Source organism: Sapajus apella, unplaced genomic scaffold, assembly GCF_009761245.1.
Source record: "Sapajus apella isolate SASKATOON/1434 unplaced genomic scaffold, GSC_monkey_1.0 scaffold106, whole genome shotgun sequence".
Classification (NCBI taxonomy): domain Eukaryota; kingdom Metazoa; phylum Chordata; class Mammalia; order Primates; family Cebidae; genus Sapajus; species Sapajus apella.
In genome coordinates, this window is record NW_022437046.1 from 1,123,699 (window position 1) to 1,132,805 (window position 9,107).

The 9,107-nt window shown below is 47.6% G+C and overlaps 1 pseudogene; it reads left to right on the plus strand.

The window, feature by feature from the left end:
• Positions 1-6,921: 6,921 nt before the first annotated feature.
• Positions 6,922-9,107, plus strand: part of LOC116536989 — a 4,155-nt pseudogene continuing 1,969 nt past the window's right edge.

Sequence of the window (9,107 nt, forward strand, 5' to 3'; positions counted from 1 at the left end):
AATCCACACAATAGAAGACTGTGCAGCAATGAAACGTAATGATGCATGCTATGTCATGGATGAGCCTCAAAAACATTATGCTAAGTGAAAGAGGCCTTACATAAGGGGTTTCATGTGGCGTGATTTCACTTATATAAAATGTGTAGGGAAGGCAAATTTATAGAGGCAGAAAGTAGATTAGCAGCTGTCTGGGGCTGAAAGTGAGAACAGAGAAAAAACTGTAAATGGGCATGAGGAGGGATAAAAATTGTTGAGGGATGATTCTGAGTTTCTGGGGGGTGTGCCCATTAGGGAAAGTGTAAGGCTGGTTGCCTCGCTGGGAGGCCGGACACACCCACCTTTACACTCAGCACCTGACTCTGCACCCGGCACCAGGCTCTGCACTCGGCACCTAGCTCTGCCTCATGGCTCCCTTGGAAGGCTCAGGCTAAGGCAACCCTGGTCGGCTCTCGCACCGGAAAACCCGCCCAACAACCCGCCAACCAATAGCGGCCCACCCCGTCTCAATCCTGCTCCCCTGGACCCAATCAGAGCACACAGCTGTTGCTCGTTCCTCCACCCCTGGAAGTCAGCGCGACGTATGTGGCCCCCTTTCCCCTGACCAGAGAACCTCGCCCGGGAGCTGAATAAATTGGCATTTAATTTTCTTATACTGACCTCAGTTTCCTCATTTTAAACTCGGCAATAACCCTTACAGAAAGTATTCTCAGGAATTTAGCGTGTGGCTCCATAAAAATCTATCATCTGAGATAAACTCCATTCCCATCATGAACTTTAAAAGGTTGATTGGAAGCCATCCATGATGGCTCATACCTGTAATCCCAGAACTTTGGGAGGCCAAGGCAGGTGGATTGCTGGAGCCCAGGATTCTAGACCAGCCTGGGCAACATGGTGAAACCCTATCTGTACAAAAAATATACAAAAATTAGCCAGGTATGGTGGTGCACGCCTCAAGTCCCAGCTACTCAGGAAGCTGAGCTGGGAGCATATGTTTAGCCCAGGAAGTCAAGGCTGCAGTGAGCCATGATTGTGCCACTGCACCCAGCCTGGGTTGACAGAGTGAATCCCTATCTCAAAAAAAGAAAAAAAAAAAAAAAAAGAGGAATTGCTGGATGGTAATGTTGCAGGAGTTTCTCCTCAGTTCAGCCAAGGACGGGGTCCTTGTCACCCAGCCATGAAATATTAGGCTTGCAGTCACTTTGAAGGGTAAGCAAAATGGAATTTATTGGGCGAAAAGGAAAAAAAGGGGCGCCAGGGACCCTCAGCAGAGTGAGAGTCCTGCTAGTATATGGTTCCCACCTCAAAGATTGAACCCCGGGTTCCACGCTGGAAGAGGAGGGGCCAAGCTCCTCCGCACGAACTTCCCAAGTCTCCACCGCAGTGCGCATTCCTACCAGTGTGCCGCAGTGCGCATGCCTACCAGTGTGCCGCTTTGTCAGAGGCTCTCTGGGGACCCCTTTACACTTGGCTGAAAAAGGAAAAGGGTAAAGAAAAGACCGACCTAAACTGCTTCCTGCTGACAGAGGGCGGTGTTTTGGGAAATGGCAGTCGGAGCTCCCTCAGAGGCCTATCTACAGGTTCCCCTTGCATGACCATTTCGAGTTTGAGAGCCTGAAGGCAAGAAGAGAAAAACCGGGTTATTAGAAAACATGTATAAAAACTAAACAAGGGAGGGTAAGGACAGCTTAAAATCCCGAGGCCTTTTACCAGTTTGCACAGGGAGAGGGAGGCCAAAAGCCCGACTGGTAAGAAAAACTTTACCCTTTTACCAGCATGTTGGGCTTCTGGGTTCTCTTCCCCTGAGCTCAATCCTAAGCCAACCAGCTGAAGACATGGGAAATTAACTCTTTCCAGTTTGGAGGCTGCATCTAAGGGCAGTGTCCCTTAGTATAGAGACAGTGGTGAAGAGAGGACAATGAAGAAGAAAGGAAAAAAGAAGACACTTTTTAAAGGAGTCCCAGGGGTTCAGGATGCATTCAAAAGGGATACAGACTGAAGATGAATGGCTACCCATCTAGAAAGAGGGGAGCAGGCATCCCTGGCTCACATCTCTTTTTAGCAGATACCAGGGGTACATGAGGGAGAGAAGAACATTCTCTTTCCCTCTTCTGTCCTTGCATCCTCGAGTCTTGATGACCTAGGCAGGTACTGCCATGGGTGCCACAGCAGTTTGCACCCATGAAGCATGGAGGGCCTAGAGAATAGGAATTATCAGCCAGGTGTGGTGGCTCACACCTGTAATCCCAGCACTTTGGGAGTCCAAGGCAGGCAGATCACAAGGCAAGGAGTTTGAGAACAGCCTAGCAAATATGGTGAAACCCATCTTCACTAAAAATACAAAAATTAGCTGGGTGTGGTGGCATGCGCCTGTAGTCCCAGCTACTTGGGAGGCTGATGCAGGAGAATCGCTTGGAGACGGAGGTTGCAGTGAGCTGAAATGGCACCACTGCACTCCAGCGTGGGCAACAGAGTAAGACTCCATCTTGAGAAAAAAAAAAAAAAGAATAGGAATTATCCACTCTTACCTATGTCTCTATCCCCGCTACAGTCAGTAGTCTTGGAGTTCCCTAGACCTCGTTTATGCCATAGATACTAGCATGACCTTTATCCATGAAATGGGAGGCTTGGCTTGGTTGGCAGGAATTAGCCATGCTCACCTACACTGAGCCTTTTAACCTCTATTATCATCTGCCTCTGAATCCCTTAGATCAGTTTTCTTTCCTGGGGCTTTGACCCAAAGCTTGGAATTGAGTTTGGAACAAAAATGTGTCTGACGGGGGTTGCATGGATTCCTTATCATAAGCCAAATGCTAAGGAAGGTGAAGCTGCAGAATTGAGTCCTCCCCCAACAAGAGAGAAAAAAGGATGTCTTGTAACATGCGCAGATAACTGGTGAGTATAGTTATGCATGCTAGGATTTGGATGCATGGTGCTTGGTTTTGGTTAGCTCTTTCCCAAAAAGGAAACCTCTGATTGAGATGCATCCTATTTATTCCCATCACCTGGCAGGGTTTACAGGATAATTACTCAGAACTAGAATATTATCCAGATTTTTACATGACCCATCCCCTTCTTCTTTCTGAGCTGCAGCTGGAGATTGCTGGTTGGTTCACAAGAACAAGCAGGGTTAGTCTAAAAATGTAGGCAAAAACTTAAAAACTAATGACTTTAGAATTTAATGACAAATGTATGATATTTTGAAACATAATTTGTCTCACTCCAGTCTTGATTTTTGTTAAAAAAGCAAATTATGATAGGATTGAGTTGTTTGCAATATAGACTTTAGTCTTATACTTGGCCTGATTATTTGCATGAAGTGCAGCAAGAATAACTATTTCTACAGAGGTCTTTTAGATTGTCTTTGATGGATCTCTGTTCCTCAAGGAATCTCAGACAAGATGTTTTAAACCTGAGCCCAGGCATGGATTTATATCCTCAAATACCTGTGAGTTGGGTGATCTTCTCCTCTTAAGGTCCCATGATAAATTTGGAGCTCCTAGACCTGTTAGAAAGTGACATTCTTGGCCGGGCGCGGTGGCTCACGCCTGTAATCCTTGCACTTTGGGAGGCTGAGGTGGGTGGATCACCTGAGGTCAGGAGTTCAAGACCAGCCTGGCCATCATGGTGAAACCCCATCTTTATAAAACAAAAATAATAATAATGAAAGTGACATTCTTTACTGGACATAGGTTAGGAACCCTTTATAGGAACTGAGTAGACAAGGGTATGAGGCCAGTCTCCCCACTGGGCTTTTCTCAGCTGTACAAGTTGGGCTTGACTCCTTAAAGGGCAGCAGACCCTTCCAGTCAAAACCTTGGTAAAATAACCAGTTTCTTCAATTGCATCCTGTTGCCAAAAAAAAAAAGGATTTTTATTGCACTGATGCGGACTACTATATTCTCGCAAGTTAAGAATACTCACAGATAGTTTCCAAATTCTGGAGAAGCCAGGCAGAGAGAGAGAGAAAAATATGCTTCAAATTTTGTTCACAAGGATAGACCTTAATTATTAAAGGCCACAAAGAGTTGAAAATAAGTTTCTTTGACTCTGAAAAACAAAACAAGTTCAGCAATATTCCAAGCAAAAGTAAAAAATGTTGCTTCAGCTTTCTTAGTTCAGTCCATTCAGCTCTTATGCTTAATATTCGTGAACACTTTAGATCTTTATGAGTCCTGTACATTTTCTGTTATTCTAATATCACAATCTCCAAAGTTATCAGAAACCTGTATTTGAGAGCACCTGTCAGAGTCCTATAGCTTATTACAAACCTTTTCTTTTTTTTTTTTTTTTTGGAGACAAGGTCTAGCTCTGCTGCCCAGGCTGGTGAGATCTTGGCTCACTGCAACCTCCACCTGTGGATTCAAGCAATTCTCCTGCCTCAGCGTCCTGAGTCGCTGGGATTACAGCTACATGCCATCACGCCGGGATAATTTTTGTTTTGGTTTGGTTTTTAGTAAAGACGGGATTTTGCCATGTTGGCCAGTTTGGTTTCAAACACCTGACCTCAGGTGATTCCCCTGCCTTGGCCTCCCAAGGTACTGGAATTACAGGTTTGAGTCACCGCACCCAGCCAGATCAGGCACTTTCAACTTGAAAACATGAAGTTCTCTTTCCTAACATTTTTCTTTCTCTCTCTCTCTTTTTTTTTTGTTATTGTTGAGATAGAATTTTACTCTGTCACCCAGGTTGGAGTGCAATGATGCCATCATGGCTTACTGCAGCCTTGACCTCCTGGGCTTAAGCAATCCTCCCAGCTCATCCTCCCCAATGGCTGGGACTATAGGCTTGCACCACCATGCCCAGCTAATTTTTGTATTTTTGTGTGAAGATGGGATCTCCCTATGTTTCTCAGGCTGGTCTTGATCTCCTGGTCTCAAGCAATCCATCAGCCTTGGGTTCCCAAAGTGCTGGGATTATAGGCGTGAGCCACCAAGCCTGGCCCCCTAACATTTTTATATCAGCTAATGAAAGAGTTTTAAGTTTAGACCCTACAAGCCATAAAGAAATAACTTTAAAGTTGTGTTATTAGATGTACAGTGATATGATTTGGCTCTGTGTCCCCAAATCTCATCTTGTAGCTCCCATAATTCCCAGGTGTTGTGAGAGGGAACTGGAGGGAGATAATTGAATCATGTGGGTGGGTCTTTCCTGTGCTGTTCTCATGATAATGAATAGGTCTCATGAGATCTGATGGTTTAAAAAATGGGATTTCTCTGCATAAGCCCTCTCTTTGCTTCCATCCACGTAAGATGTGACTTGATCCTCCTTGCCTTCCGCCATGATTGTGAGGCCTCCCCAGCCATGTTAAACTGTAAGTCCAATAAACCTCATTCTTTAGTAAATTGCCCAGTCTCATGTATGTCTTTATCAGCAGCATGAAAACAGACTAATACAGTACATTTGTACTGGGAATGGGGTATTGCTGAAAAGATACCTGAAAAGATACCATGGAAGCGACTTTGGAACTGGGAAACAGGCAGAGATTGGAATAGTTTGGAGGGCTCAGATGAAGACAGGAAAATGGGAAAGTTTGGAACTTCCTAGAGACTTGTTGAATGGCTTTAACCAAAAGCCTGATAGTGATATGGATAATAAGATTCAGGCTGACGTGGTCTCAGATGAAGTTGAGGAACTTCTTGGGAACTAGAGCAAAGGTAACCCTTGCTATGTTTTAGAAAAGAGACTGGTAGCATTTTGCCCTTGCCCTAGAGATTTGCAGAACTTTCAACTTGAGAGAGATGACTTAGGGTAACTGGTGGAAGAAATTTCTTTTTTTTTAATTATTATTTTGAGACAGAGTCTCACTGTCACCCAGGCCAGAGTACAGTAGCGTCACCTTGGTTCACTGCAACCTCTGCCTCCTGGGTTCAAGTGTTTCTCATGTCTCTGCCTCCCAAGTAGCTGGGATTACAGGCATGTGCCACCATGCCCAGCTAATTTTTGCATTTTAGAAGAGATGCGGTTTCACCACGTTGGCTAGGCTGGTCTCAAACTCCTGACCTCAGATGATCCACCTGACTCAACCTCCCTGTGTTGGGATTACAGATATAAGCCACCATGCTTGGCAGCAGAAGAAATTTCTAAACAGCAAAGCATTTAACAGGTGACTTGGTTGCACTTTAGGTTTTGGGGAAAAGTTAAAAAAAAAAAAAAAGAAGTGACTTGGATGCTGTTAAAGGCATTCAGTTTTGTAAGGTGAGCAGACACTAAAGGTTCAGAAATAAAGGTTCAGAAAATTTGCAGCCTGACAATGCCATGGAAAAGAAAAGCCTATTTTCTGAGTAGAAATTCAAGCCAGCTGCAGAAATGTGCATAAGTAATGCACATTAACTGCCAACACAATGGGGAAAATGTCTCCAGGGCATTGTCAGAGGTCTTCATGGCAGCCCCTCCCATCACAGGCCCAGAGGCCTAGGAGAAAATGTTTTCATGGGCCAGGCCCAGGGTCCCCATGCTGTGTGCGACCTAGGGACTTGGTGCCCTGTGTCCCAGCTGCTCCAGCCATGGCTGAAAGGGGGCAATGTAGAGCTCAGGCTGTGGCTTCAGAGGGCGAAAGCTCCAATCTTTGGCAGCTTCCACGTGGTGTTGAGCCTGCCTCTGCCTAGGTAAGTTCCCAAGATGGAGGAGGGGTGAGGGGTGAGGTGCGATTGCCCCAACCCCCTCACCTCCCACAGCACCTGCTCCAGGACCATGAACAATAGCTGATGGCTCCATGGCCTTTGCTGGCTCCAGTTCAGCTTCCCTGGGCATCTAAACGTCAGCTGCCCTGGGGTAGGAGGACGGGCTGAGCAAACAGAAGTGTGAGGCTGTCTAGAGTCCCACCCTTGAATCAGCAGACCACGACCTGTGGTTCCACCTTGTGCAAATTTGAGAGGAACTGCATAAAACACTGGAGAAATCCAAGAGAGGAAGTCCACCAGGGCACCAGCTTCCTCCATGATCACAGAGTAAGCTGGTGTTAGAGCCTGGACCTAGAGCTCTGTTGGGTGGGAAACAGGTGGGTGCTGCCTCCAAGCCGGGGAAGGGCTCCCTCTCACCTCTATATACCCCTCCTTTCTTGGCTCAGCTGCCTTGTGGGGGATGCAGGGTGGGGAGGGCAGAGATCTGGGCCTGGGAGGGGGACAGTACACAATCTTGTGGCTGCTGCCCTTCCCTCAGGCCTTGTCCACCTCTGACTGTGGGTCTCTGGGAGGAACAGATGGGCATGGCCTGGCAGGTGACCCAACTGCTGCTTCTGGCTTTGGTGACCGCTGCGGGGAGCGCCCAGCCCAGGAGTATGTGGGCCAGGATGGGCCTGCTGAATGTCTACATGGACGCCATGCACCACAAGGCACAGCCCGGCCCCGAGGACAACCTGTATGGCCAGGTGAGGATAAAGTGGGCTCTGCGGTGGGGGAGAGGGCTGCCTCTGATAGACAAACGTTAGTGGGGTGGAGAAGCCAGCTGTGGGAGGTGATGAAGGCAGGAGGATGGCTGCTGTGATCCTGGAGGGTCTCCCCACCAGAGGCCACCAAACCTACAATAATAAAGAGACCACATACCTAACAGCCACTATGAGCCTATGACTCATATGCTTTCACTCATGCCATGTTAGTGAATAAGCCCAAAGGGCAGGGTGGGTGTGTGGTGGTCTCCACTTATGCAAATGAGGAAATAGGCCCACAGAGGGTGCAGGTGCAAGTGGGAACTGTGGAGAGGGATTGTCCATACTTTCCCAGGTTTAATTACGTGTCAGTCCACAGAGCTCAATGGCACAGAAGAGGAGCTGGGCCCCTCATGGTCATGGTGCAGCCAACACGTACAAACAGGCCAGCTTTCCACCCCCATTAGGTACTGAAGAGACAGTGACCAATCAGATATGCTGGGGAGACTTCCCAGTGAAGAGGCCATTGGCCTTGCCCTGGGAAGATGAGTAACAGTTTTTCAGGAGGAAAAAGCAGGAAAGGACAGCCTGGTGGAGGACAGCAAGCACTCAGGTCAGAGGGTGACGGTATGAGCAATGGCGGGTCCAGTGTGGCCAGAGCCAAGGGTGCTGATGCCCACAAGAAAAGGAAGGGAAGGCCAGGGTCCCCATTCCACAGGTAAGGCCACTGAGGCAGCTCGGGGAGGGCGAGCTCAAATTTGAACTCCAGGCTCAGGAGAGTGCCTGCATTTCATTCTTCTGGTCTGCTGCTCTGCTCCCCACAAGTGTTCACATTCCCAGAGGGCTGGGGATGTGGCCGGGGGAGCCTGTGGCATGGACAGGATCTGAGGGCTAAAGTGAAGAGAGGACAGCCCAGAAGCCCGGTGACATCTGAGTCATTCCCAACATTCTATTCTATTTGCTTATTTTAAATTTGGGGTAAAATTTTAAAAACCGAAAAAACATAAATTTTGCATTTTAGCTGTCTTTATACGGTTCAGTGGCATTAAGTATGCTCCTGTGGTTGTGCAGCCATCACCACCATCCATCTCCTGACTTCCGACTTTTTTTTTTTTTTTTTGCAACAGAGTCTTGCTTTGTTGCCAGGTTGGAGTGCAGTGGTGTGACCTCGTCTCACTGCAACCTCTGCCTACCGGTTCATGCAATTCCCCTTCCTCAGCCTCCGGAGTAGCCAGGACTACAGGCATGCACCACCACACCTGGCTAATTCCTTTTTTGTAATTTAGTAGAGAGAGGGTTTCACCATGTAGGCCAGGATGGTTTCCATCTCCTGATCTGTCGTGATCTGCCTGCCTCGGCCTCCCAAAGTGCTGGTATTACAGACATAAGCCACCGTGCCTGGCTCTCCTGACCTCTTTCATCCTCCAAAACTGAAACTGAAACTCTGTGCCCACCACTTCATTTGCTTTTCAGAACCTTCTAGAGTACCTCCTCTTTGCCAGGAAATGGTGCAGATGTAGACCTTTAAGAGACACAGATGAGGCCGGGCGCGGTGGCTCAAGCCTGTAATCCCAGCACTTTGGGAGGCCGAGGCGGGTGGATCACGAGGTCAAGAGATCGAGACCATCCTGGTCAACATGGTGAAACCCCGTCTCTACTAAAAATACAAAAACATTAGCTGGGCATGGTCACGCGTGCCTGTAATCCCAGCTACTCAGGAGGCTGAGGCAGGAGAATTGCCTTA